We start from the raw sequence: 27,606 nt of genomic DNA, 5'->3' as shown, positions 1-27,606 counted from the left end.
TTGGCTGATGGGCAGAAGAGGGCGCGGTCCTAACAGGCGGCGTGGTCATGGCAACCCTCCGGCGGCCGCTGATTGGTTGCTGGGTCAGCGCTCTCTCACTGGGCGGCCAGCCAGGCGCCCTCCGACCGCTTTCCGACTGTGACATCAGCGAGTGACCATCCAGGTGTGTCTGGCTCGGGTTCACGGCCCCTTTGCTGTGCTGCACCGTGAGTCAAGGTCTGAATTTTGTTGTGCGCGCCGTGCGGGGATGTCTTGGGTGGTGAGCGCGACGCCAGGTCCTCAGGGAGGTCTGGGAACCCGGGGGATGCAGGAATGAGCAGGTGTGGATCCGGACGACAGCTGTGCAGGAAGGGAGGGTGAGGGGCTTGCTCTCAGGTTGCCAGTCCTTTTGCTCTGATGCCAGGAGGGAGTCTGCAGCAAGATATCTTCAAGGTTTTGATGATGTTACTGAGAGCAAGAGGAACTTGTAATAGTTATTTATTTTTTCCCCTTCTCGTTCATTCTTGAGGTGGGGTGGAGGTTGTCAGTCGAATATGGGAAAAACACCTAGCAATTTTTAAGCTGGATAAAGAGTCAACCTTCCAAATAAAGACACGCTGACAAAGGACAGTGGCTCTGGGATACAACTGACCTTGCTTTTCTGGAAGAATATCCCAGCAAAATGAATCTTTTACTTATTTGAAAGACGAGTTCTTTCACTGCAAACAAAGGCAGTAGTTCTTACATCTTTACTATGAGAGAAGTTTCTACTTTTAACGCAGATGAGACACCCTGTTTGAATTAAGACAGTAACATGGGTTAGCTCAGCCAGAAGGAAAAAGTCCTACAATATTCTCCAACATGTCACTTGTTTCACTTCAGAAGCAGTAACTCTTTTTAATACATATGATTTTATAATGTGTGTACTGTCATTGTAAAATGGAAAGCAGAAAAGTTCTACCGACCATGAGTAACAATTCCAAATCAGGTCTCTGATTCTGTTTCCTTATTTCATTTGTTTATGGAATGGAAGACTGGGATGCTGTTTGAATCCAGAGTCAAGGATGCTTGAGGAAGGCAGGCACTGTGTTATCCTGAAGCAGATTCCTTGAGAACAGTAACTAGTATGAAATGATGGTGATTGTGAGTTTGCCAGTTAATGGCTAACTGGTATTCCTATACGCAGTCTTGTCAGGCAGATGTGGCATTTCTAATAGGATTATAGGGAACAAATGGGGATGGATGTATTCAGATACATTCACTGTGAGACTTTAGGGACTTGTCAGATGTCAGAGCTATGGTAAATATTTAGTCCATAGAGATTGTTGGGGGTGCTCATCATAGAGACAAACAGCCGAAAGAGTGGTTGTCTGTGGTTAATAGGAGAAGCCGCTGGCCCCTCTTGTGTCTACCAGGTGTGCTGAACAGACACCCTGCTGGCACGTCTGGTGTGTCCACACATCTCTGCAGACTTCATGCACTGGAAGCTTCTTGAGCACCTTTGGGGAGCAGATCAGTTCTTCCTTCACAGGCTTCAGGCCTGGGTCCCGCCATCCATGTTCCCTCAAAGTGGAAAAGCCACTGGAAGGCAGTGTGACAGAAGCCTGATTAGGAGTCAGAGCTGTCCTACCAGCAGAAATCCCAAACCTGCCAAGAAACCATGGTGAGGCATCCTGTTCTCACCCTTGCTCCCAGGTCTTTCTTCTATGTTATTCCTTTAGCCAGAACTTTGCAAGTGTATCATAGCATCTCCCTTGTATCTCAGAGGGTGGGTTGTGGAACTGGCCTCACCGTACAGTCTTGCAAACCTTTCTCAGGGAAAGAAAGTATTTATCAGGGGTGTGTTTTGTCCACATGTTGGCCAGCTTCAGAGCATTCTCTACATTCTTGTGCCTATTTGAACTTAATATTTTTATACCTTAGAACAAGCTGTGGGCCCGATGGAGTCTGCTGAGTGTGTCTTGAGACTGGTTGTAATTTCTATTCTTAGGTTTAGTTGCTTGTGTGGAAGAGATGCAGGACTGCATCCCAAAGGCTTTTTCCGAGTGAAGCAATTAAGCCTGAACAGTTACCTCATATCAAATCAATCAGTAATAGAATAATCAAAAACTGGGCTCAATCTGTGCTGTGTAAAAAATAGCCATAGAACTGTCCAGAGTTCAAGCAGCTTTGGGATAGGTACTTTTGTGGATACAATGGTGTATTAAACTGATTATGAGTATTTCCTTTAATTTTGTGTGCAAAACAGTCTCCCCTTGGGCTAACAATTAATTGCAGTTTTGCCATGATAAAGAGCTTGGATGTCAAACTGATGACAGTATTTCACTTAATGTGGATCTTGTATAATGGAGGCATTTGGAAACTGTGGGAGATAACATCACAGAATTGATTTCCAAGTATATTACAAATTTACTATGAAACTACTTTAATGAAAGGAAAATATAAAGGTTACTTATCTATATAATTTATATCCAGTTGTATCAGTTTTAGGTTGTAGGGAGAGTACTGAGAAGTTCTAGGGGGACTGTAGCCAACCTTTCAGACAGGTGACCATCTCTCACCCTTTCTCTCCCCTATTCTGCTCCCCACAGCCTCTCCAGCAGCACGGGGCTGTCTCCCCACTCCAGGACTCCTGCCTGTCCTTCCCCCCATCCCCTAGGGCAGCTCTTCAGAGAGATGAGTAAATCATTATCTGCCTGGAGACCATTCTGTTCCAGCACTTCCCACAGTGAGTGATGGCTCTCTGATATGTCTCCCCACTGGACTGTGAATCACATGATCCTGCTTTCCCCCATATTTGTGTCTATTTTATCTCTGAATCCCTGTGTCTGTCCGCTGTCACCCTTCTGCGGCTCGCAGCACAGCCCATGCTCCGTGGTCCACACTTAGGGAGAGGGAGCTGGGAGTATCCTGAGCAGGTGGAGCCTGGAGCCCTTCTTCTGCAGCCTCCATCCTGGAGACCCCTGTGAATGCAAAGAAGGGCCATTAAAGGGCTGGGGAGTGAGGAAGACATTTTCCTGAAATATATACTCAACACTCACTGCTATTAACACATTTCTGGTAATTTTTTTGAACCCTAAGCAAGTGAGTGGTGGGGAAGCCAAATGCCTGAGGTTTATTGAGGGTGGCATCAGTTCAGTTCAGTTGCTCAGTCGTGTCCGACTGTTTGTGACCCCATGGACTGGAGCACTCCAGGCCTCCCTGTCCATCATCAACTCCTGGAGCTTGCTCAAACTCATGTCCATAGAGCCATCCAACCATCTCATCCTCTGTCATCCCCTTCTCCTGCTTTCAATCTTTCCCAGCATCAGGGTCTTTTCCAGTGAGTCAGCTCTTCGCATCAGGTGACCAAAGTATTGGAGCTTCAGCTTCAGCATCAGTCCTTCCAATAAATAATCAGGACTAATTTCCTTTAGGATTCACTAGTTTGATCTCCTTGTACTCCAAGGGACTCTCAAGAGTCTTCTTCAACATCACAGTTCAAAAGCATCAATTCTTCAGCACTCAGCTTTCTTTACAGTCCAACTCTCATATCCATACTCGTGCCTTAAAATTGTGCCATACACATCCACCTTGTGCCACGCAGGTGGCATATTCATGCCTTAAAATCAGCTTGTTAGTTTCTCCCCCCAAAATCCTGCTGAGATTGTGATTGGGATTGCATCACATCTATATAGAAATTTTGGTAGAATTGATGTCTTAACAGTATCAGTTTTTCTGGTCCATGGACATGGTAAGTCTCTCTATTTATGTCTTCATTAGTTTCTCTCAGCAGTGTTCTGAGGTGTTATGTGAACACATCTGAGCACCCATTGTTACATGAATTTGTAAGTATTTTTGATGCTAATATAAATGCAATGTTTGATATTGCCGTTGTTCTTTGATAGTACATAAAATATAACTGATAACTGTGTACTGACCTTGTATGCTGTAACCATGCTAAACTCATATATTCTTCTACTAGATTTTTTTGTAGATTATTTAAGTTTTTCTGCATTGATGATCATGCTCTCTACAAATAAGGGCATTTTTACTTCTTCTTTTCCAGTCTGCATGCCTTTTTAAATCAACATTGGGCACATCCCTCGAGCACAGGGGGCAGCACAGGGGGCAGCAGGCATGCCTGCTTCCGCCCTTCCAGTGTGCTGTGAAGAGCAGTGGTGAGAGTGACCCCTGCTCTGCCTCCGATGTCGGAGGAAAGGTGCCATTGTTTCACATCACACGTGCTCTTTGCTGTAGGTTTCTCACAGATGGCCTACGTCAGGGTAGGAAGTTATCTATTCCAAATTTCCTGAGTGTGTTTGTCATCTGTGGGTTGTTGAGCTTGTGCTGCTTATCTACCCCTCCCTCGCCGGCAGGGTCACAAGCACGTGTTGGATGAGCCGCACATCACAGAAAAGGCCAGCAAATCCAGAATGCCTGTCTTTGAGGAAAATAAGTGATTGTGCTCATCCTGGACACTGACAGCATTTGTCTTCTCCAAAGTGCTCTGAACAGTGAGCATCACTGATGCGCAGAAGGTCCACCTTCATCCCCATCCTCCTCCTTGTGAATTATTGTCAAGTAGCATTGTAAGGCACCGTTTTATAAAACTGACTACATTACAGACTTTGTTCACCTTGAATTAACTTTGTCACTGAAGTACTTTGCCCACAAATGACCCACTTAATGGCCTGGTGTTGTCTCTAGAGCATTACTCAGGGGGATTTGTTTTGTTTTTTCACTGTGGTCAAAGTTTCACAGCTTCACATTTTATCTTCAGTGTAATGTTCTTTTTATTTACTACTTCCTTTTATGTGAAAACATACTTCTCTGGCATTTTTGTTACTGAGAGACTCACACTATTTTGTTCTTGAAATACAGTTGATCAAACAGTGTAAGCTTAGACGTGTTGAGATGCATTGTGATGGTTCGAAGCACACTCTTAGTGTCCCTCCTGCTTCTGTGGGGGGACCACCCTTCTCAGTGCTTTGCATCAAGATGGGACCACATCGCCAGGCCTTGGTCAGAGGGACGTGGGCAGAAGTGAAAGGGGCTGCCCAGCCTGGCCACAGCGCGTCCCTCCTGACCCTGGAGGCAGAGGACGTGTGCTGCACTGGGTGGGGGGGAAACATGTGTCAGGAGCCTGGGGGTCCAAGGTTGATCTTTGGAGGACAGACACACTTTCTGTGGACACTGAATAAGAGGGTCTTCAATGCTCTTCTACCCTGGAACTTGGGGTCTCGTGTTACAGATCACCTTCCCTGAACAACGCATACTGTCCAGCAAAATAGTGCAGCTGATCCCCGATAGGAAGGGGATGTGCTCTATTGTTTAATGGAACATACATAGTTGTTTATGTGCATCTTCCAGTTGTGCATGCTGAAGAATGAATGGTTTATAATCTTGACATGTTGTCTCCAGGAAGAGCAAGAGTTTCCCCAACTGTATGGCTTTTTTCTTTTCTCTTCCTATGAAGCGAGAGAGCCCGAGCGAGATTTACAAATATTTCTCAAGTTAAAAAAAAGTTTGTAAAGTACTACGTTGAGTATACCCAACCTTAAATACCTTAAAAATTGTAAAGATTTTTACAATTTACTCTCCCTGTTCTACATGCGTATTTTTAATTGTTCTACTGCTTGTGCTGTCATCAGTTCGTATTTTCCACCGCAGCGCACTCTTAGTTGCAGCTTCCTCTCCAGTGATCCATTTGTAATCTCATGGGTCAGAGATCACATTCGTTTGTGGCCATCTTTCTGCAGATCTGACGAGATCATCTTGCCATCCTTCTCTCGATGGCAGAGCCCCGTGGGCGGTGGCTAGAGTAGCACTGTGCTCTTCTCGTGGGCTTATGCCTTTCCTTTTACTGTTACTCTCAAATCAGTGTTTCTGTGAAGAAATGACTTTAACTTACTTGTCCTTTTTTTCACGGTTAGTTCAGTCAAAACCAGATAATTTAATCCAGGCACATGTTAAGGGCAATGCCCGTGATGTTCTGAAAGCAGACAAACGCATACAACAGATAAAATGAATGAAGGGGTCCTGTGTCTTCCCCTGCTTCTTTGAACACTGGTCTTGGGACACACATGTGACTGTTCTACAAAAAGGAGAGCACGTGGTTTTGAGAGCCTGCCTTGGAACGCACGTCATCACCTAAACAACAACAAAAGCTCCTTCTAGTATAACAACTCGGGGTGGGGAAGTTGATCCTTCGGGTGAGGTAGGAGAGCCGTTTCTGTTTTCCTTGTTCCTCTGGGCACTCTGCGGGTGTCACACCTGAGCATGCAGCCTCACCACCTCCTTCAAACAGAAAACAGAGGTGGTCCTGAGGGAACCTTCTGAATTGTCACCTCTTCCCTGCGGCTGCCAGGGCGTCCGCCTACCTTTCCTTCCTGTGTTAGCCAGAGGAAGTGTTTTCTCCCCAGGCAAGAAGGATACTCTTCATAATGTTTCCGAAAAGCACATCACATTCCCTTCACTTTTTGTTTTTTTAGCTTAAATCCACGTGTCCCTTGCAGTGACATCCTTGGAGCTTTGAAAGCAGGCTTTCTGTTTTTTTTTTTTCCTCTCCTATTGTTTCTGAGCATCTGCCTACCTTGAACCGTATTGTGTTCCGTGAGGTGATGTCATGTCCTGTGTCGAGGAGAGATCCAGTTAAACAATGAAGAGTCCCGCCAACGCTTCAGTTATGATGACATCATTCAACATGTCAGTGTCGGGTTCGAGTTTGCAGATAATTAGCTTCCTACAACTTTGCTGCTGTTCATCATCACGTTTTAGGGCTCAGTGGATTTCAGCCTCAAGATCATCAGAACCTTCACTTTCTCTTTTACATCCCACCCTGGGCTTTATACCAAGTAGAAACAGCACAGTTTGCTTACATTCAGAAAGTCAGAGTCAACGGATTCTTTCCTTTAATAAGATATCGATTTTACACATTTGAATGTACTTCCTTCAGGGAGAGCTTAGAAAGAATCAGATACTTCCTTCTTTTTGGTTCATCCCTGGTGAAATCATTTCCCGATGGAGGTCAGGTTCTAACCCTGGCAGATCTAAGCATCTCTTACTGAAGCTCAAGTGATTGTTCAGGACTCATTGTAGGCAAGGGGTTCAGGGACCCAGCCTGCTGTTGCTTCTACTCATTTTTCCCCGAGTTTCATTGACAGGGGAGTTCCTGTCAATGAAACTTCAAGACTCTAGTGCTTCTTTGGAGTCCCCTGAAGCACGTCTATTCAGTTCAGACCTGGGAACCTATGAAGCAAAGTGTGACTAACCCTGATCTTAGAGGATGCGGTTAACGAGACGACCGCTCTTGATGACGTGGGAGAGACAGCCTAGATCATCAGCTAAGCAGCCTTGTTTTATAATCTCTGTGGGCTGATGGGTTGGTTTTCTGCAGAAGGCAATGCCTTATTTGAGAAACTGGCTTTGTGGCTGGGCGTGTGGCTTCTGCTGGGTTAGGGATGGGGTGGGACCAGCAGGAACTCGGGAGATGACAGGGAGACAGAAATCTCAGTCAAAAGAGAGGGAGCCAGGTTAAGACTCCTTGGGGTTGATGGAAGGATGGTCGGTACGGGGTTCTCAGGGGTTGGCTGAGAACCCCCTCGTTCACTGGGGATCCTGCCATTTCTCATTAAGTCTGAGAACTTAGGTATGGCCTCTCCTCAGTGCTCTGTGAACCTTGCATTTAAATAAAAATCCAGCCTGAATTGAAAGAGATGCGTGTACCCCAATGTTCATCGCAGCACTGTTTACAATAGCCAGGACATGGAAGCAACCTAGATGTCCATCAGCAGACGAATGGATAAGGAAGCTGTGGTACATATACACAATGGAATATTACTCAGCCATTAAAAAAAATACATTTGAATCGGTTCTACTGAGATGGATGAAACTGGAGCCCATTATACAGAGTGAAGTAAGCCAGAAAGAAAAACAACAATACAGTATACTAATGCATATATATGGAATTTGAAAGATGGTAACGATAACCCTATATGCGAGACAGAATAAGAGACACAGATGCATGGAACAATTTTATGGACTCTGAGGGAGAAGGTGAGGGTGGGACGTTCTGGGAGAATAGCATTGAAACATGTATATTATCATATGTGAAACAGAACACCATTCCATGTTCGATGCATGAGACAAGGGCTCAGGGCCGGGGCAATGGGATGATCCAGAAGGATGGGATGGGGAGGGAGGTGGGTGGGGGGTCCAGGAGGGGGAACACATGTAAACCCATGGCTGATTCATGTCAATGTATGGCAAAAACTATTGCAATGTTGTGAAGTGATTGGCCCCCAACTAAAATAAATAAATTTATAAAAAAAAAAAAAAAAAAAAAAATCCAGCCTGGTTGCAGAGCCTTGATTCGGTTCTGAAGTGTTTCTTCTTATTCTGGAAACCAAGTTCTTAAATGTCTCTGCTTCAAAGTCTTGTTTGAACCATGGGTGTTTCTCACTGTGTGTGTGTGTGTGTATGTGTGTGTGTGTGTGTGTGTGTCCACATAACCTGGGAATTGATGATCAAGTCAGTCCTTATTTATATTTAAAAATGGTTCATTTCCCTGATTCTGGGTCGTGAGCACAGCTCTGGGAGGTGGAGAAATGCCATGCTGGGAGGGGACACGGAGATGCCCATGGTGACGCCTGGAGTGTGGTCCAGGGCCCGACTCTGCAGAAGGTCTGGTGTGAGCTGAGTCCTGCTCTAGTAGGAGGACTGTGAATTTCATACAGACAGATATACTTTGAAGCATTTTCAAGTGATTCAATGCTTGCTGAAAAGATCCTCTTTGATAAGGACGTCAGGGGGCATCTCATGAAGGGGCATCCTCTCCACCGGCCGTGGCTCCCCTACTGTCTCACTCTTATGGGGGACCTGGCTTCCCTCCCATGTGGGCGGTGTGCTGATCCCGGCTGGTCCCGGACCCCCAGCACCCTGATTACTGGGCCACCTTTGGGACCCAATGAGCTGCTTGGATGGGGCCCTGATCCTTCCTCCCCGAGGCTGCAGCCTTCAGAGCTTGCTGGTCTGTGTGAGGGTGTCAGATAGAAGTGTTTACATTTGCAGCAGCGTTGGAAAGAAGGGAGCTGTGAAATAGTCCAAATGTTGTCTCTACAATGGTCGTAAAATGCCTACATGTAGTTTTCTCCTTGGCTCACTCAGAGAAGCGCAGGTTCCTGAGTGCCTGAGCTGGGCTCATTTGATCTCTCAGTCATTACTTCATTTCATCCTTGGCAATGGCCTTGGGGCACTTCCTGATATTCTCAGGGAAGAAGCCCATGACCAGGAGGATGAACCAACCAGCCAATCAGAGGTCAGGCAGGACCTGAACCAGAACTGCTCGCATTCGTTACACTCTCCCCGGTTCTCTCCTGCCGGATGCAAGGTTGGAGGCTTGGTCCCCTCTGCTGACCTCACCGGTGAGGACTGACTCTTTCATGGCTCAGGTGAGCCCTGGGGACATCCCAGAAAGCTCTGCATACACACAGTCTTCTCTCCTTTGTACTGTTAGTTTGGACATCGGTTTGTTTTTTTTTTAAATAAATTTATTTTTAATTGAAGGATAATTGCTTTACAATGTTGTTTTCATTTCTGTCATACATCAACATGAATTAGCCATAGGTGTACATATTTCCCCTCCCTTTTGAACCACCTCCTACCCTTTCCCACCCCTCTAGGTGGTTGCAGAGCCCGAGTTTGCATTCCCTGGGTCATATGGCAAATTTCCATGGTTTATCTATTTTACATACGGTAGTGCGTATGTGTCCATGCTACTCCCTGCAGTCATCTCACCCTCTCCTTCCTCTCCCCCAACCCATGTCCCTAAGTCTGTTCTCTACATCAGTTTTTCTTGATTCAAGTTCCTCAAGAACAGTTCCTGGGAAATCTGCCCATCTCTGAGGGGGCTCCCTCTTGGGGTCAGTTCTCTTTGCCACCTCCCCATGGCAACAGGCTTGCAGCCAGGCCTGGGGCTGCTGGCCAGACTCTGGCCTTGGTCTCCCCGGTGGGTGGGTTTGTGCCACCTCAGGGACTGTGACATAAGACACCTTGGGGGTCACGTGTCCTTTTCCAGGAGCTGGGGTGGACAGGCTTCCTGGCCCGGACCCCGCTCTGCGGGTGGAGGGAAATTTCACATGATGGGGGCTCAGGTCTGAGGGGTCCCGTGGAGCAGAGCCACCCATGGCTAGGAGCCCATCCCGGCTCTGAGGAAAACAACCATGTCAGTCTGAACCCGGCAGGTGTTACTGGTCTCTGCCCATGCGGTGGGCGGGTGGTATTCTAGGACCTGCTGGACACCAGCCATGAGTCAGAGGGCCACGTGTAGAGCCTGAAGGGTGCCATGGGGCAGGGGTCAGGGGAGAGGCCTCCCACGACCAGGTGAAGGCATGTGGGGGCACCGCAGGGAGGGGAGCAGACGCCTGAGGCCCAGGTACGTGGGGGAAGCTGCCTGGAGGCCTGGGCTGCAGCTGGGCTGAGTCAGCTGTGTCCACGGACACCTAGACCAGTCTCTGTGGCTGAGAACCATGGCCAGCTGTCTGTTCCCAAGTCTGTGCTTGGTGATCTGGGCTCAGCTTGGCTCAGCATCCTCTGTGGGTCTCCTGGGAAGTGACGATGGTGGCCCTGAGGATGCAAGTGGCCCTGCTCTTGGCCGGCACTGCCTCCAAGGGGAGGTGACCTCTTCTCCCCTGGAAAGGGGGCTCAGCCTCATCCTGTGGGAAGAGCTGGGGTGGACACTGCCGCTCTGAGGCCGGCCCCCCCTAACCCCATCCCCCCGTCACAGCAGGTCCACAGCAGTGTGGACTCAGGGAAAGAGAAGTGGCGTCTCTTTCTGGGGGACATGGCTCTGTGGGACAGAAGGAGGCAGGAGGCAGCCTGTGGCCTCCAGCAGCTCTGTGGGATGCGCTTTTGGGGGTCTCGGCCAAAAGTATCAGGAAACCTCCGAGGATGGTTGGAAATGGATCTCTGGGAGACTCATACATAACGGGGCATGTCGAGCTGAGGCCGCCTCTCACTCCAGGGCTGTGTCCAGAACTCCCAGGCCCTGGGCTGAGGACCTTTCTCTGCGGCCGTGATGCAGACCCGCTCTGTGGGCTGAGGACTGAGGCCTGAGCCATCCAGCGATTCCCGGGGCAGCACACATGGCTTGGAGCCTGAGCCTCGCACGGACCCCATGGCCGGGGAGCCATGAGGTCACAGCGTCGCCCTAGGGACACGCTTGCTTCCTCTCTCTCCATGGCCGGTGTGGAGAAAGGAACTGCTAAAAATAACCAGGAGAGAGAGCCAGAGGAAGGGCCGGGAGGCAGTCCCCGTGCTTTTACTAATATGGACTTTCTCGGGCTCAAGGAAGTACTTTGTTTCAAAAATAGCTGGTGCTTTTCCAGGAGGAGCCGAGACGGTGAGCGGGCCCTGTGGCCCGTGAGCCTTGCTCCTGGGCCGGCTGCTGGGTCCTGCCCTATGCAGCCCAGATGTGGGTGCCCAGGGCCGGGAAAGAGACCAGTGGGAAGAGAGCCCCCCTCCCTCTCCTGGGGGTGGAATCCAGGGTGTCGAGCATCTGGAAACACAGCCGAGAGCCTGACAAGCCAGTTAAGGATAAAGATTTGTCCTGAGAACAAATTGTGAGCTTGACTGATTGGAGTTTGGCAGCATTTATAATTGGGGAAGTGTGTTTTGAAGCGTGTTTTGACAGGTAGAAAGCTGGAGGTGGAGGGTAGGCACCAGAAAGGTGGCAACGGAGCATCTTATCTTGCTTCTAAGGATCAGCTGCAGTCACTGAGGACTGACCGCATGCCGGACGCCACTCTTGGCCTCCTGCCTGTCCTGGAGCATCTGGGCCCAAGTGGGCCCAGGGAGGCAGGCCCTGTTCTCCCCTTGGAGCTGCGCTGGAGGGAGCTGAGGCTCAGAGAGGGTCAGTTGCCATTTTCACACTGGAGCGAAGGGTGAACGCCACTTCAGAGTGTGCTTTCCTAGCGTCCTGGAGGCTGTTTCTGTGCCTGTGCGTGTGTGTGCATGCAGTGCACACGCGTGTGATGTTTCTGGCGGGCCTGCAGTGGCCAGCTGAACTGCAGTTGCCATTTCGTAGGCTCTCCCATCCCCAGGGGCCATTTGTCCGCCGGTGCTGGTGCCTCATCTGTCACTTGCCACTTCTTATCGGCCCACGGCCCCTGGACAGCTATTTCCTCTGGAAGATGGATGTGGACAGTGCTCTCTGGACGGAGAATGCAGCCCCCGCAGGCCCCTTGGCCGAGAGTTCCCAGCGGACATGGATGTTGCAACGGGAGCCCGGGCACAGCGAGGCTGCTCTGCACAGGCCTCGACGCCTCAGCTGAGTGCAGATTCAGTTTATGTTATTATACGCCTTGTCAAGCAGACTTCTTCCTGCCAGAGAAGTTCAAGGCGAAGACCAGAATCTGAAAAGTAAACATCTGTTTGTGAGGGTACATGAGCAACTTGATTACTTTGTGCTCTTTACACATTGTATCTGATGTTTTACACTTGACCTCACTTCGTTGGAAGGAATCTTCTTTTTTCAAACAGATCAAAAATTCACTAGTGTTTATAGCAAAACCTCATGGACTCAGGCTGTCCCATGTCATGCATCCTATGCAGCTACAATTTAAATTTCTAAACACATGGTGAATTATTTGCTTAAAATTGATAAATTGATAACACACCCAGGGCTTGTGGCTACATAGACACATTTCTGTGCTCAGCTATGCTTTACATGCAAATCAGTGTGCTAATTACAACACAAACTTGGTCTTTCATTAATATCCTCCAACCTTCTAATGGTTCAGATTATTATTAAATACATGTGCAATTCCTCAAAAGATCTGACAACAAAGCACTTTAAAGTTTATTATAATCCAAAATGTTTCTATTTCACATCTTACCCCCACCCCTGTTCCCATCGGCATCCTTTATATACTCACTTTGGAATGCTTAGCAGATTTTATATTAATTATTTTCTTTTGCATCTGCTTTATCATAAACCCTGTGATTCTGTCCACTATTTGAAAGGCCTAGTATAGCCCTGCCCGATGCTGTGGCTCAGAAAGCCTGTGTCTTCTTGGCCCCTGACAGGAGCTCAGACACAGCTGTTCATCCTGCCTCGGGTGTAACTTGGTTCTACTATTTTCCAGAATAGCGTTTAAACAGTTAATGTTAATTTTTCTACAAGATTTGGTAGCATTCTTCAGGGAAACTCTCTGTGCCTAGAGATTACCTTTGGGGGGATGTTTTTAGTAACAAATTGGATTTCCCAAATAGTTAAAAGGCTATTCAAATTCCATGTGTCATAATGGGTAAGTTGTGGTAGTCGGTGCTTTTCAAGGAATTGGTCCACTCCTCTAAGCTGTCACATTCATATGTATAGACTTGCCCATGTCACTTTCTTATTACCATTTTGATGACTGCAGGATCTGTAGTAACACCCCCACTTCATGCCTGATAGTGGAAACTCGTACCCTCTCTCTTTTTCTCCTGTAAGTCTTTTTAGAGGTTTGTCAGTGCTGTTGATCTTTTCAAAGAAAAAGCTTCTTGTTTCATGGATTTTCTTTACTGTTTTTGTGTTTCTAATTTCAATGGTTTCTGGGCTTTTCCCTCCTTCTGTTTGTTTCATGTTTACTTTTCTAGGTGCTTGAGTGGGAAGCCTAGATCCCTGAAGAGGGGATTTCCCTCTTTTCTGATATGAACATCTAGTGCTATGAATGGCCCTCCCGGCACTGCTTTAGCCACATGCCACACATTTTAATATGGACCATTTTCATTTTTATTCAGTACAATAGACGCTTTCTTTCTTGCGAGACTTCCTCGTTGACCATGGACTATTTAAAAGGACACCGGTTAGTTTCAAAGAAGTATCTCCCCATTTTTGGTTTCTGTTTTGACTCTGTTATGGGCAGGAAGCATCCTGTATGATTTTAATTCTGTTAAACTTGTTGGTTTTGTTTTCTGAACAGGGTATGGTGTCTCTTGATGTGTTGACTAGATCCTGCTGGCTGATGGTGCCACTGAGTCCTTCCACGTAGTTGGTGGTTTTCTGAATAACTGTCCACCAAGGGCGGAGAGAGGGGTCGTGACATCTCCAAACAGAGTTGTGGGCTTGCCGTTTCCCTCTTAGGCTCTATCATGGTTTGTTTTACAACTTACACAACCCTGTGGTTGGGCACATACACATGTGTGACGGCTATGTCTTCTTGGTGGCCTGACTTTTCACTGTTGCTCTCTGCTGCTGTGTTCCTCTTTGCTCTGAAGTCTCCATTAGCTGGTAGAAATATGGATGTTGATAGCTCCTTTCCTTGGATTAATGTTTGCATGATGCATCTTTACTATATAGTTTCTGTCATAATTTATAATTGTGTCATAATTTTCAATCCACTGGGCCAACCTTTGTCTTTTAAGTGATGACCTTTCACTTAATATAATTGTTAATTGCTATGGTTTATTAAACTTACCCTTTCATTTTTCTTTTCTATTTATTTATTTATTTTTTTCTTTTCTTTGTGTCTTTTCTCCCTGGCTTTCTCTCGCTTAGTTGAACACATCTTTTGAGTTTCATTTTGATTTATCTTAGTGTCTTTAAATGTAACTCTTTCTCTCTTTCTAGTTGTTGTTATTGTCGTTTTATTCGCAGACTACTGATGTCAGTATTTTCCAGTTTGAATAAAGTTTGGAGACTACCTTGTTTTACATCCCATTTATAACCTTGTTTAAAGTACAATTGTCTTATGTATTTTCTTTACATATTTTTAGAGTCATGCCAGAAAGTGTTATAATTTTTGTTTTAATCATCACGACTAACTTGGAAAACTCCGTAGGAGAAGGACATGCATTGTCTAGATACATATTTTTACTCTTTCCATTGTTCTCATTTCCTGCTGCTCCAAGTCTCCTGTTAGACATGCCTTTCTGTCTAGAGAACTTCACTTAGCCCTCTGTTGAGTTAGTTCTGCAAGCAGCAATGTTTTCTTTTTTCTTCATCTGAGAAAGTCTTGAATTCCCTTCATTCTTGAAGGGTGTTTTAGCAGTATAGGATTCTGGATTGATAGTTCTTTTCTATTACATCTTAAAAAACATTGTGGACCCTAATTTCTGGAGAGAACTTCACTCTCATTCAAATTGTTTTTCCCCTAGAGAAAGCATGTTCTTTTCTCTTCCTATTTTCCAGATTTTTTTCTTTGCCCTCACATGTTAGTAATGTGACTAGGATGCTTCTTGGAAAGAATGTTTTAGGGTTTATCCTGTTTGGGATTTTCTCAGCTTCTTAAATCTGTAGGATTATGTCCTTTGCCAAATTTGAAGATTTTTGAGTCATTATTTCATTGAATAGTTTTCCACACACTTTCTTCCTCCTTTCTTTCAGGGATTTCTTTTTTAAATCCACCTACAGGCCCTGTGACTTTGTTCTCTAGGTACCTGCCTTCTCCTTCCTGCCTCTGTGCTTGTGTTAGACATACTGTTTATTGCTTTTATTTGTACTTAACAGGAAGAAAGGGAAAAACTTGTCTATGACATCTTCCTGGGAGAAAAAGTCCAATGGAAGGCTGCTAGATTTTTAGTTTTTAAGTATCTTATAAGCATCTTACAGAATATTTTTAGAACTCAGTACATTTTTTTAGTTTTCATAAAATTGCAACTCTCTTTTTCACCCTTATATTTCCTCTGTATATATCATGCTATGTGATGCATAGTGTTATATTACATAATGTATTATCCTGTATTACATAAATATAATGTATTATATATATTACATAAAATTATACATCAATTATGTTATATAAGCCATCACTGTATTAATTTATCTAATCTATATGTATTGTATATACTACATATGTCATTACATATATTTACGTTATTATGTTTTATATAACAGTAAACTGGGTCACCAACAAGTCAGCTTTGTGTCTTCTTTTGCCCGAGGCTGAGAGCTGGGTGTCACGGAGTGTGAGAGGCTATTTCTTTGCCAGGGTGACTGTAACAAGTGTCACAGATGTGCGTCTTCTCATGGTCCTGGAGTTGGGAGTTGGAGATAATGGGTTGGAGGGCAGGTTTCTCCTGTGGCCATCTCCTTTGTTGTCTCACCGTCTCCCTCTATGTATCTGGGTCTGAATCTCTTCTTCTTACGAGGACACCATTCAGACAGGACCTTCTTGTACCTCAACCACCTCTTTAAAGGCCTCTCTCCAAGTGTATCCCCCACTGAGGTCCTGGGGTCAGGACTTCAGCACCAAGTGTGCGGGGGACTCGATTCAGCCCCTGATGGAAACCAGGGGCACAGACAGCACAGGGCAGCCCATGGCCTGGGCTACAGACAGGCTCCTGGAGAAAGTGGCTGTCAGGCTGGGTCAGGGGCTTGAGGAAAGATGGGCCTGCATCACGAAGGGATGGCTTCTAGGCTGGAGGGGTCCCTGCTTTCATGTGGTTCCACATCCTGCTCAGAACAAACCAGGATGCCTTGCCTGCCACAAAGGGAGCTGAGCCCCAGTGTGTGTCTCTTGATGGCCTTGGGCTTCTGGGGTCCACGCCAGTGCAACATTGCTCATGAGCCTGCTTCATAAAAGAATGTGGCTTCTTTCCATAGATTTTTAAGGAGACCAATTCTTATATTTTAGTGAAAGGGAAAGCAAATGATATGGTACCTTTCAATAGACCTTTTGTTAAGAATGCACACATCCGGGAGATATATTCCTGCTTGGTTTTTTTATTGTTGTTTTTTTTACACTTCCTATAACATATGCACATGGATTTACCAGCTGAATTTTCTTTCACCTCAGAAACCCATGTAAATCAAGACTCTAGGCATGGACTGCTTCCCCCACCCCACCTCAAACAAATACCCAATTTCTGTTGGATTCTATCAGCCCTGTCAACTCTCCGAGGAGCAGCAGTTGGTAGAAAAAAGCAGAGGCATGAAAGCCTCCTCCCAGACGTGTTTAGCAAATGCTTTCTTATTTTCATGTTTCACGATGATTTATTGAAGCATTCCAAGTGCCTCCCGGTGACCCGTCCTGCGCCCCAGCGCTGGAGATAAATGTCCTTGCCGACTCCGCAGCATTTGCCGATCTGGTCCTGGCGTGTTTTTTGCTGCACCCCAAGGAAATAAGAGTGCTGTGTATTCTAGGGAAAAAAAACACTCCTTTCAGAGCCTCCCCCTTCGCGGCCTGTGCAGTGGGGATGCTGCCGGTGGCCGGGAACAGAGTGGCCTTCTGTGGGCCACTGGCCGCAGACTGGCTGTCTGCAAGGGGAGTTCCTGCTGCCACGGCCAGCCGCCAGGCCCCTCCTGCTCGGCTGGGAGCTGAGCTGCAGGCTCGAGCCCAGAGCAGGACGAGCCCAGAGCAGGGAAGACAGGCGCTATCGCTCCTTCCCTGAGTGGACTCACAGCCTGGCCTCTGGGCCTGTGTGTCCCCAACAGGTCTTCGGGCAGCAGGCGCAGAGCAGCTGGCCTGCCTGCTGGCCGTTCTCCTGAACCAGAGGCCTGTGGAAGCAGAACCCAGAGCGAGTGCGGTGGCTGGGAGGACTGTCCACACTCCTCTTCCTCCCCGGGGGGCCTGGAGGCCTGTGTGGCCTGGTTCACCCGGGGTCTGAATGGGGCTCCCGGGGACTCGGCCTGATTCCGATAGTTGGGTTGAATTCCGATAGCTTGTTATTATGATGACTCTGCTTCATTCAGAAAACTGGGAATTCATTCTGAAACTGAGAAAATATTGTCTTTATGTCTCAAAAATGCCATGATTCTTGCTTGCAAAACAACTAAACCAAACAATCAAAAAGCAAAAGCAACCCCCCTTCCCCTCTCCGTGACCGGAGGGGAAGGGTGGACAGAGACGGAGGCGTTTCCTCTTTCAGGAGGATGAATTAGACACACTTTTCCTGTTCCTCCATGAAGTGCAACTGAAATCAGTGGGCATCAAAAGTCTAATACATGAAGTGAGAGTCAGACAGTGGAGGCAGGTAGGTGGACAGGAGTGGAGAGGCCCCTGAGAACAACACAGAGCGGGGCAGGGCTCCCTGGTTTCTCTCCACCTCATGCCCCAGACCTGGGCCAGAATAATCCAGAAGCTAAAATGTGGCTGAGAACCAGGGAAGGGAGCCTTGCAGGACAGAGAGCTTTTAGATGATAACCTGATCCTGCCCAAACCCACCCACACCAGCAAATGGCCCAGAGGGAGCCCAGCTGGAGGGGCCAGTGCTGAGTCATCCTAGTCCTAGGAGACTAGGGAGCAGGGCAGGATGAGCGGAAAGAGAGAAAATGTGAGAATGTAGTGTGTTTTCCTTCTTTTGTTGAGTTCTCCAAACGGTGTCTGACAGTCTAAGCAAAACTTAATGAAACTTCTGGATGGAGCATTAAATGTGAGAAGAAATATTTAAGCAAATAATTTTTCTGAGTGTTGGAAGAAAAGAGCGTATAAAGTGATGCAGATTTTCTACACTTGATATCAGCCCTGGAGACTGCGGAGGTCTCTATGTACCCACCCCTGGAGGGGTATCAGTTCAGTTCAGTTGCTCAGTCATGTCCGCCTCTTTGCAACCCCATGAACCGCAGCACACCAGGCCTCCCTGACCATCACCAACTCCCCGAGTCCACCCAAACCCATGTCCATTGAGTCGGTGATGCCATCTAAGCATCTCATCCTCTGTTGTCCCCTTCTCCTCCTGCCCTCAATCTTCCCAGCATCAGGGTCTTTTCCAATAAGTCAGCTCTTTGCATCAAGTGGCCAAAGTATTGGAGTTTCAGCTTCAACATCAGTCCTTCCAATGAACACCCAGGACTGATCTCCTTTAGGACGGACTGGTTGTGTGTGTGGATCACAATAAACTGTGGAAAATTCTGAAAGAGATGGGCATACCAGACCACCTGATCTGCCTCTTGAGAAACCTGTATGCAGGTCAGGAAGCAACAGTTAGAACTGGTCATGGAAAAACAGACTGGTTCCAAATAGGAAAAGGAGTACATCAAGGCTGTATATTGTCACCCTGCTTATTTAACTCATATGCAGAGTACATCATGAGAAATGCTGGGCTGGGGGAAGCACAAGCTGGAATCAAGATTGCCGGGAGAAATATCAATAACCTCAGATATGCAGATGACACCACCCTTATGGCAGAAAGCGAAGAAGAACTAAAGAGCCTCTTGATGAAAGTGAAAGAGGAGAGTGAAAAAGTTGGCTTAAAGCTCAACATTCAGAAAACTAAGATCACGGCATCCGGTCCCATCACTTCATGGCAAATAGATGGGGAAACAATGGAAACAATGGCTGACTTTATTTTTCTGGGCTCCAAAATCACTGCAGATGGTGACTGCAGCCATGAAATTAAAAGACGCTTGCTCCTTGGAAGGAAAGTTATGACCAACCTAGACAGCATATTAAAAAGCAGAGACATTACTTTGCCAACAAAGGTCTGTCTAGTCAAGGCTATGGTTTTTCCAGTGGTCATGTATGGATGTGAGAGTTGGACGGTGAAGAAAGCTGAGCGCTGCAGAATTGATGCTTTTGTACTGTGGTGTTGGGGAAGACTCTTGAGAGTCCCTTGGACTGCAAGGAGATCCAACCAGTCCATCCCAAAGGAGATCAGTCCTGGAGGGGTATACCAAGGAGTATATTCCCATTGGAATTCTAAAGTCAAGTTTAAATGACCTACGAAAAAGTGAAAGTGTTAGTCACTCAGTCGTGTCTAACTTTTTGTCACCCCGTGGCTTTTTGTCACCCCACCTGGCTCCTCTGTCCATAGGGTTTCCCAGGCAAGAATACTGGAGTGAGTTGCCATTTCCTTCTCCAGGGGATCTTCCTGACCCAGGGATTGAACCCAAGCCTCCTGCATTTTAGGCAGATTCTTTACTTTCTGAGCCATGTGAATTGACACTTATTTCAAAACAAATATTTGCATTTAGCTAAAATATGGTACTCTGACTGTTGCCAAACTTTCAATCCCTGCTTTTTGGAGGACTCTCAGACATATGTAGGGACCATGGCAGAAGGAACACTATGTTTTCTGAGTCACTAGGGAGCTCTCGCCTGCAAGTGAACCCTTGATTCGACCCTCATACAATGAGCATTTCAGAGGTCAGTTTCTCCAATACTGCAGGTGTACCAACATCAGGCTGCCTCCTTCTCTCTGATCTTTCTCAGCATCCATGCTTTCTCAGCATTCATGCTGAGTTGGCAGGTCCAGAGGGAGTCGAGGGGTGATGTGTCTTTCTGTTAGGAGACAAACTCCTGTTTCTAGGAGCTACCCTGACCTGAACTCATTGGCCAGGGTGGGGTGGTGAGCTGTTTCTGGACTAAGTGGTGGCCACGTGAAGGACGATGGATGTCTGGAGTGTCAACCGAGATAGGAGGACCAGAAGGGGTTTGATGTCAAAGGGACTGTTCCCAGTCAAGGTCATGCCTTATATTTGGTCCTGTAGCAGCTTCTTGGGTGAGCAGGTTGACAGTTCAGTTTAGGCAAGAGAGTGAGTGTCACAGTCTTTAATTCAACAGCCTCATGGGGCCAGTGAGTGCAGGCCTGGGGTCTGATGAGCATTTAAAAACGGAACTGTCTTCACTTTCAGAAGCACCACTCTAGACAGGAGTTATTTTGTGGATATGCACTGTCCAGGTAGGTTTTTTTGTTACAGTATTTAATTTGTTGGTTAATTATCATTTGTCAGAAGGGAAGGCTTTCGGCCAGTGGGACAACTTGCTCCCCATATTGGAATGACCTTCAGATGCCTGGCCAGGTCCTGGGACACTCAGCTGTTCCAAATATAGGCTTTTCCTCTGGCCCTCTAGTAGCCAGGCAGCGTGGACATGGGTGCAGAATCTGGCTGGGGCTCCCTGCCCTGCAGGATCTTCATTTCCCTCATGGTCATCGAGGTTTGTGGACGGCGCACTGACTGTCCATGGATCCCCACACAGAAGCTCCTTCATGACAAATAGCTACTTGTTTATAAATGTGGTCACAGATTTCTCCGAGAAGAATGCCAAGCTGTAGGATGCCTTTCTGGCAGAATGAAAACTGGAAAGCGTGGGAAACGTGGAGAAGACTATTCCTGACTCTGCATTCTAAGCAGAATACTGCATTTTATCCCACCTGTATTCTGAGCATTGCTGATCTTAGTGATCCCCGAGGAAGTGCTGGTTGGTTGACTTGTCCCTGGTATGCAGTAGGCACTCAATTAATGTGTGCTGGGCAGCTTAGGGGTGGACCTGGCATTTCTCTTGCAGCATCTAGTTATTATAGGGGCTCAGAAGTGCAGACTCTGCAGACTAACCCTCATTTAAAAGCAGCAAAACCCAGAGTTAACCCAGTTTTCTCTTCTTATGCTCTTCAAAGCAGTTCTGGTTTGGCTTTCAGCATCTGTTCTGGGGAAGGGTTTGGATGAAGTTGTATTTTATCTGTCATTCCTCCCTGTGTTAGGTCTGCAGGCAGGGCCCCCAGTCCCTGTGGGTATCTGCCTGCTGAGACTAAATAGTGCCTATTGTAGATTTAAAACATGCGTCAGAGTTTCAAAAACAAGAGGAGCAGGAGAGATGCTTCTAAATTCTCATCAACGTCTAAATACATTTCTGTTTTTTAAAATAAATATAATGAGTGTGCATGTGTGTGCCTGCATTATGTGCATGCATTTATGTGTGGGTGTGTGCATGAGCATGCATGTATGTGTGTGCGTTCATGGGTGTGTGTGTGTGTGTGCCCGAGTAGAAGGGACAGCCTGGAGACCTTGTCAGTAGCTTCAGTCACCATTCCCTGTATCTTGGTTAAAATATCACAGCAGAACCCGTAGGGCACACTCTCACATCGACTTCAGAGCAGTTTCTTTCTGAAAGTTTTCATACAAGGAAAAGTTGTTTAAGGCTCAGCCAGGTTGCTCAACATATTATGTATTTATTCAATTTTATTTATTTGCTTTTAATTTCATAGCTCCTGGGACCTCAGGCTTTGGGCTTATTCCTAAGAAGGCCCCGTGTGTTTCTCTGAGGTTTAGTTCAGGGTGGGAGAAAGTTCTCAACAAATGGGGGATTCTGTGAAGTGTGTATGTTGTTGATGGGCGTGGAGTAGTATTTGCACCCTTCTGGGAAGATTCTTACTTCAAAACTTGTTTCTCAGTTTGAAGCCACAGGTCAGGCGATGTGACGGAGGAGTCCCTCATCTCTCTCCATCATGTGCGCTGGCTTTTGGCTTGGTCACTTCTTAGTTATTTAAATGAGAACCAGTTATTTATCATTATTTTAATTTAAATTAGTTATTTAGATGAGAACCAGCAGTGTTATCAGAAAGGGACTTGTCAGGGGGTAATTCTTGAGGCAGACCAAGGTAAGACAAATAAACACGTCAGAATCAAGGCCTAAAACTAATTTTACACAAAGAAACGTTTCTACTCAAAGAATAGAAAAATATGTATACATGTTTTCAAAGACATATGGATGTTTTTAAGATTTAAAAATAATTTTTAATGACTCTAGAAAAGGGCAGTGTATCCATTTTACAAACAGCGCGTGTGAGCTGCGTGCTATGGTGTAGCCTGCGGGGCGGCCTCCTGGACTGTGTACACCTCACCTGCCTGATCCTGACTCCCTCAGGTCGCTACCCGCTGTGTAGAATACTGACTCCTTGATTTTGTTCTAATAGTCATCAGTTCTACCCTTGGGGCGTGTATTGAAAAGGCCCACACTCACCCGGAGAGTAGTCTGGACTTCAGACTCGCCCTCAGCCCGGGTTCCAGCCGCGGTCTAGGGGCGGCCTTGTCCATCCAGCGTGAGAGGGTCTGCGCGGCCAGCGGGTCCCGCCTGTACGTGTTTGGTCCGCTCCTCTGCAGAGACGCTCGGGGCTGTGACGGATCTTCTGTCTCGGGAAGGCGGGGCCGCGGAGGAAGCTTACTGGGCTGCGGGGCTGAGGCGGTGCTGTGACCAGCACAGGGCCCCGGGCCCAGCACGTGACTGACACACTTAGCCCATCACACCCGGAGGCTGTCTGCTCACCTGGCAAAGAAATGCCCTCAGGAGGTGACATTCCATTCCAGAGATAATGCAATGCAACTTCTAAACGTTTTCAGACTTATCAGTGTCAGGATTCTTTTTATTGCCAAACAAAAACAATGTGGAAAGTATGAAACTGAAAGGCCATCGCTAATAAAAATGACAATTTTACGTCATTATTCAATAATTCTGCCATCACTTTAGCAGTCAGTGTTTAAAAATATCTTTCTACATACAGAGAGGCCAATTTTAGTAGAGGTTTTTATAGGCCCCATAACTACAGTTTTTTCCTGATGTGGCTTCTTCAGCTATAACATTTTAATCAGCTTATAGAAGTTTCATAAATTCTTAAAAATTTTTCTTCTCTTCTATGTATGTCAGAAGGTTAGAAAAATAATGCATATTCAGGATTGTGTGTGAATTTGTATAAAAATGTCAGGAAGGAGACATGTGTATGTGTGTGTGTGTGTGTGCCCTTTTGAATTGTAAAGATGTCATATAGCCATGAACCTCAAACTTAACTCCAGGTGTTGCGACTTTTGGGTTATTCAGAACTCTGATTGTGTGTGTCAGCTGTCTGATCCATTATCCTGCTTATTGCAGTACCCTGGTAGAAGCTTTAGAGCTCTTTATAACCTGATTCCTTTCTTTCTTTAGGGCTATGCAGCAATTTGAACAATCCTACAAACTCATTTTGATGAGGTTTGAATTTTGTATACATTTTCAATAATGTTAAGCCATGAATTATTTGCACATTAAAAAGTATTTTGAAAACTGTACACTTTCTGGTATTTTCTATTTCAGGTACACCCCAGGCAGATACCCTGGAGCTATTTTGCAAACTTGTACAAATTGCCTTGAGGATGAGGCGTTTTTCCTCCCACCTTTGGGTATGTTTTGCCATCTTTTCTTGCCATTGACTTGGCTGGAAAGTCAGCATCCATCCTGTCATTTCACATGTCATCGTGTCCACCGCAGTGAACATTTTAACTTCGTTAATTTAATACAGCTAATTTCATATTAATCCAATCAGTAGCCTCATGTCCATTTGTACAGTGATTTATTACTAATTTTGCACCCCAAATTTACAACACATTTCTTTTTTTTTCTTGCTTGAAAATGGGTATTTATGTATGTTTGTATTATTTATTTATTGGCGTATAGTTGATATACAATGGTGTGTTAGTTTCTGCTGTACAGCAAAGTGAATCAGTTATACATATACGTGGTTCACGCTTTTAGATTCTTTCCCCATATAAGTTATTACATAATATTGAATAGTGTTCTCTGTGCTATACAGTAGGTCCTTATTAGTCGTCTATTTTATATACGGTAGTGTCTTTATGTCAGTCTCAGTCTCCCGACTTAACCCTTCCGGTATTTCCCCGTTGGTAACCATAAGTTTGTTTTCTACAACTATGACTAGATTTCTGTTTTGTAAATAAGGTCATTTGTACCTTTTTTTAGATTCCACATATAAGTGATCTTATATGATATTTCACTTTCTCTGTCTGACTTACTTCACTTAGTATGATCATCTGTAGGTCCATTCATGTTGCTGCAAATGAAATTATTTCCTTCTTTTTATGGTTGAGTAGTATTCTGTTGTATATATGTACCATATCTTCTTTATCCATTCATCTGTCAATGGAGATTTAGGTTGTTTCCATGTCTTGGCTATTGTAAATAGTGCTGCAGTGAGCACTGGGGTGCCTGTATATTCTTGAATAATGGTTTTCTCCAGATATATGCCCAGGAGTGGGATTGCTGGATCATATGGTAGTTTTATTTTTATTTTTTTTGCAATATATTTTCATATACAATATTGGCAAAATGTAAAGCTTACAATAAGCATTAAAAGTGCCTTTCAGTTGATCTCAATTTACTTTAGAAGGTTGTGTGCCAGTAGGTCTTTACACAGACCGCTGGGAGGTAAGAACACGCCTGGAAAAATTTTCACTCCGAGAGCAGCAGGGTGAGGACATGGACTCTCTGTGCCTGGTGGGCATGTGCTTGGTGGGGCTGAGTTGGGCAGGGACCAGGGGCCAACAGGGTCCCCAGGTAACCCACCAAGGTCCCCAGGGTAACCCACCAGGGTAATCTCAGGGCAGTGCATCAAGGAAATGCACAGTTTAAATGCTGTAACTCGAGTATATCAATTTGTTTCAACATGTCAACTAAGAAAGACAACTGGTTCTATTGGAATCAGGAAAGGCTGGGGGATGAGATCCAGGTTCAAATTTTGCCTCTACCACTTCTAAACACAATGAGATGTTTACATTATTAAAATTCAGTTTTAGTTGATGGATTGCATTTACCAGCCCATCTCAAATTTACAGGGGTTGAAGTACCGAATAAAGGCTGGTTATGATAAAAATACATAAAGTTGGAGTGGTTTATTATTAGTAGACAGAATTTTCTTTTATTAATAACAAAGTCTCTGAATATAACTGCTTCTTGTAGATACTTTGTCTTAAGATGAGCATTTAAGTTGTTTACATTTTGTGGGTTATTTTCTTTCCATCTTAGACTTGAGTTTATCGTAGAGACAGAGCTAGAGTGGTGGTTGCCAGGGACCAGGGGAACAGGGAGAGGCTGGTAGAGGGTATAAATTTCCAGCTACAGGCAGGATAATTTCTGAGGATTGGATGTAAAATGTGGTGACAACTGTTGATCACTGTTTGTATCGTTGAAATTTGCTAAGAGAGAAGAACTTAAATGTTCTCACACATGAAGATAAACGTGAGGAGACGGATGTTGGTTAACCATGTGCGGGAAATCCTTTCACGGTGCACACACGTATCAGATCACCGCAGTGTACACTTTCCATATCTTACAGTTGTGTCAATTGTACCTCAATGAAGCTGAAATTAAAATAAAAAAATGACTCAAGTTTAAAGATCAGAAAAGAAATGAGCAGTACTGAGACTCCTTCAAAGAACTGATGTAAAAATAATCTTCTCTGTTGTATTTGCTCTTTCTTTTCAAGTTCTGTCCTCTGGACCGAGCGGAGGAAATGGGCACCACCGACTAGACCAGTGCTGGGAAAGCCAGATGCGGCTGGCTCCCAGGACTCACGGGAATGTCAGATCTTTCAACTCTGCCATCCTCTCTCTCTCCTCTTCAAGCACTCAGGTAAATTAAATCCTGTGTCCTTGCTTCTCCATTTCAACAAGCTCCCACAATTTGTTACCTTCTGAACTTCTTCTGCTGTTGACCTTTGTGTCCTGGACTCAGGAACAGGAGTGTAGGGAACCGCAGAAAGGACACAGTTACGTTACTTTGCATCTTTCATTTAAAGAAACCTTCAAACATGATCTACTTTGTTGTTACCTTAAAACTTTAGGGTGAAGCTAATAGAATTGAATGTATGTAATTTAAATTAATAGATTGATTTTTCAAAATGTAGTCCATCTAGGTGGCACATGCTATGGGGACTCTGAAGGAAATGGACATTTGGCTTTCAGATACTGTGATGGTGAGGACTGGGCCAAAGCAGGGCCCCATGGCTGTGTTTAATGTCTGGGTCCTCAGATATACGTCTTCTACTCCGCAGCAGCAGAAATACTGGAAAATTCACATCTAGTTTTGAGGGACTACGGAATGGAAACTGTGTCTAGCTGTTCCTCTTGTTCAACCACAAAGGGTGTGGATTGCTGTTTCATAATGGCCTGTTTGCTGGTTCAGAACCCTGTCTCTGCAAGGGAGACAGAAAGTAAGAGCTGTGGCGTGTAGCCACCAAGTTGATGTGTTTGTTTTGTGTAATACAATCAGTTCAGTGAGAATTCTGAGCCATTTTGTCAAATGTGGCCACTGTTTACTTCTGCTCTAAATCTTCACTTCAGGGCTATTTCCCCTCCAGCTGGAGAGAGGGTCTCTGCTGGGCGACCCTGGGCTCTCAGCAAACTGTCCCAGTTTCTGTGTATCCATGCATCCTTGGCACCTGCCCCATCCTGCCATGGCGGGGACCCTGGCCCCTGTGGTCTCCACCACCACCCTCAGAACAGTTTCTCCTGCGTTTCCTCAATCCTGGAATGAATCAGGGTGGGGGGGGGTCTTGTGAGCCACTGTCCTCACAGCCGCTGCTCTTTCCAAATGAGTAAGGCTCCACAGGGCCACACCCCACACCTGGCTCTGCCACCTCTGTGTCTGGCCAGAGCCGCCACCAAGGGCACAGCCTGCCCGCTCCCTCCAGGTGTGCCCCAACTCTGAGCTGGCACGGCTTCCCCAGGCCACACTCTGCCAGGAAGCCCGGGGTCCTGTGGCTCTGCGGACCTGCCCCTCGAGACACATGCAGGATGCTAAGGGCTACACTCAGACCACCTGAACAGGTAGTGTTCTAGGTAAGCTGGTCTGCTGGTCTTTCTTCAATGAACATCCCCACTTGGAATAATCAGATGCTCTCCTCCTGAGATCAGATCTGCTGAGGTGATGGGCGGCTCTCAGCGTAGCCTGGGCTTTCAAGGTGGTCGATGGGGAGACTCCAGGCACTTGGAGTCTGGCAGTTTGTTGGGGGTAGGGAGGGGGAGGTGCTGGAGTCTCTGAGGGCTGAGCTTTAACTGTAGTGGGTGAAAGGAGGCTGCTCCTCCCCGAGGGTGGGGAGAGAGGGCAGGAGTCCATGAGATGGGTCTGAAGACAGACGAGATAACTGGTGTCCTCAGGGGCTTTGTCTCCAAGCCACGCGCGC

General features: G+C 46.1%; 1 long non-coding RNA gene across 3 annotated transcripts; it reads left to right on the top strand.

Moving 5' to 3' along the window:
- The first annotated feature begins 127 nt into the window (after positions 1–127).
- LOC145509359 (uncharacterized) lies at positions 128–26,233 on the top strand. Of its 3 annotated transcripts, none has more exons than XR_014056061.1 (5): positions 128–206; positions 2,571–2,707; positions 23,577–23,621; positions 23,724–23,809; positions 25,909–26,233. It is a non-coding gene; the product is annotated as an uncharacterized LOC145509359 (long non-coding RNA). The 3 variants fall into 3 exon arrangements; XR_014056062.1 differs by having other exon boundaries at positions 128–216; XR_014056060.1 differs by having other exon boundaries at positions 186–320.
- The last annotated feature ends 1,373 nt before the right edge of the window (positions 26,234–27,606 follow it).

The sequence above is a fragment of the Giraffa tippelskirchi genome, chromosome 6 (genome assembly GCF_054371585.1).
Source record: "Giraffa tippelskirchi isolate mGirTip1 chromosome 6, T2T-mGirTip1v1.2.pri, whole genome shotgun sequence".
Taxonomy (NCBI): domain Eukaryota; kingdom Metazoa; phylum Chordata; class Mammalia; order Artiodactyla; family Giraffidae; genus Giraffa; species Giraffa tippelskirchi.
Note: the sequence above shows the minus strand (reverse complement) of the source record. Positions and strands in the feature narration are given on the sequence as shown.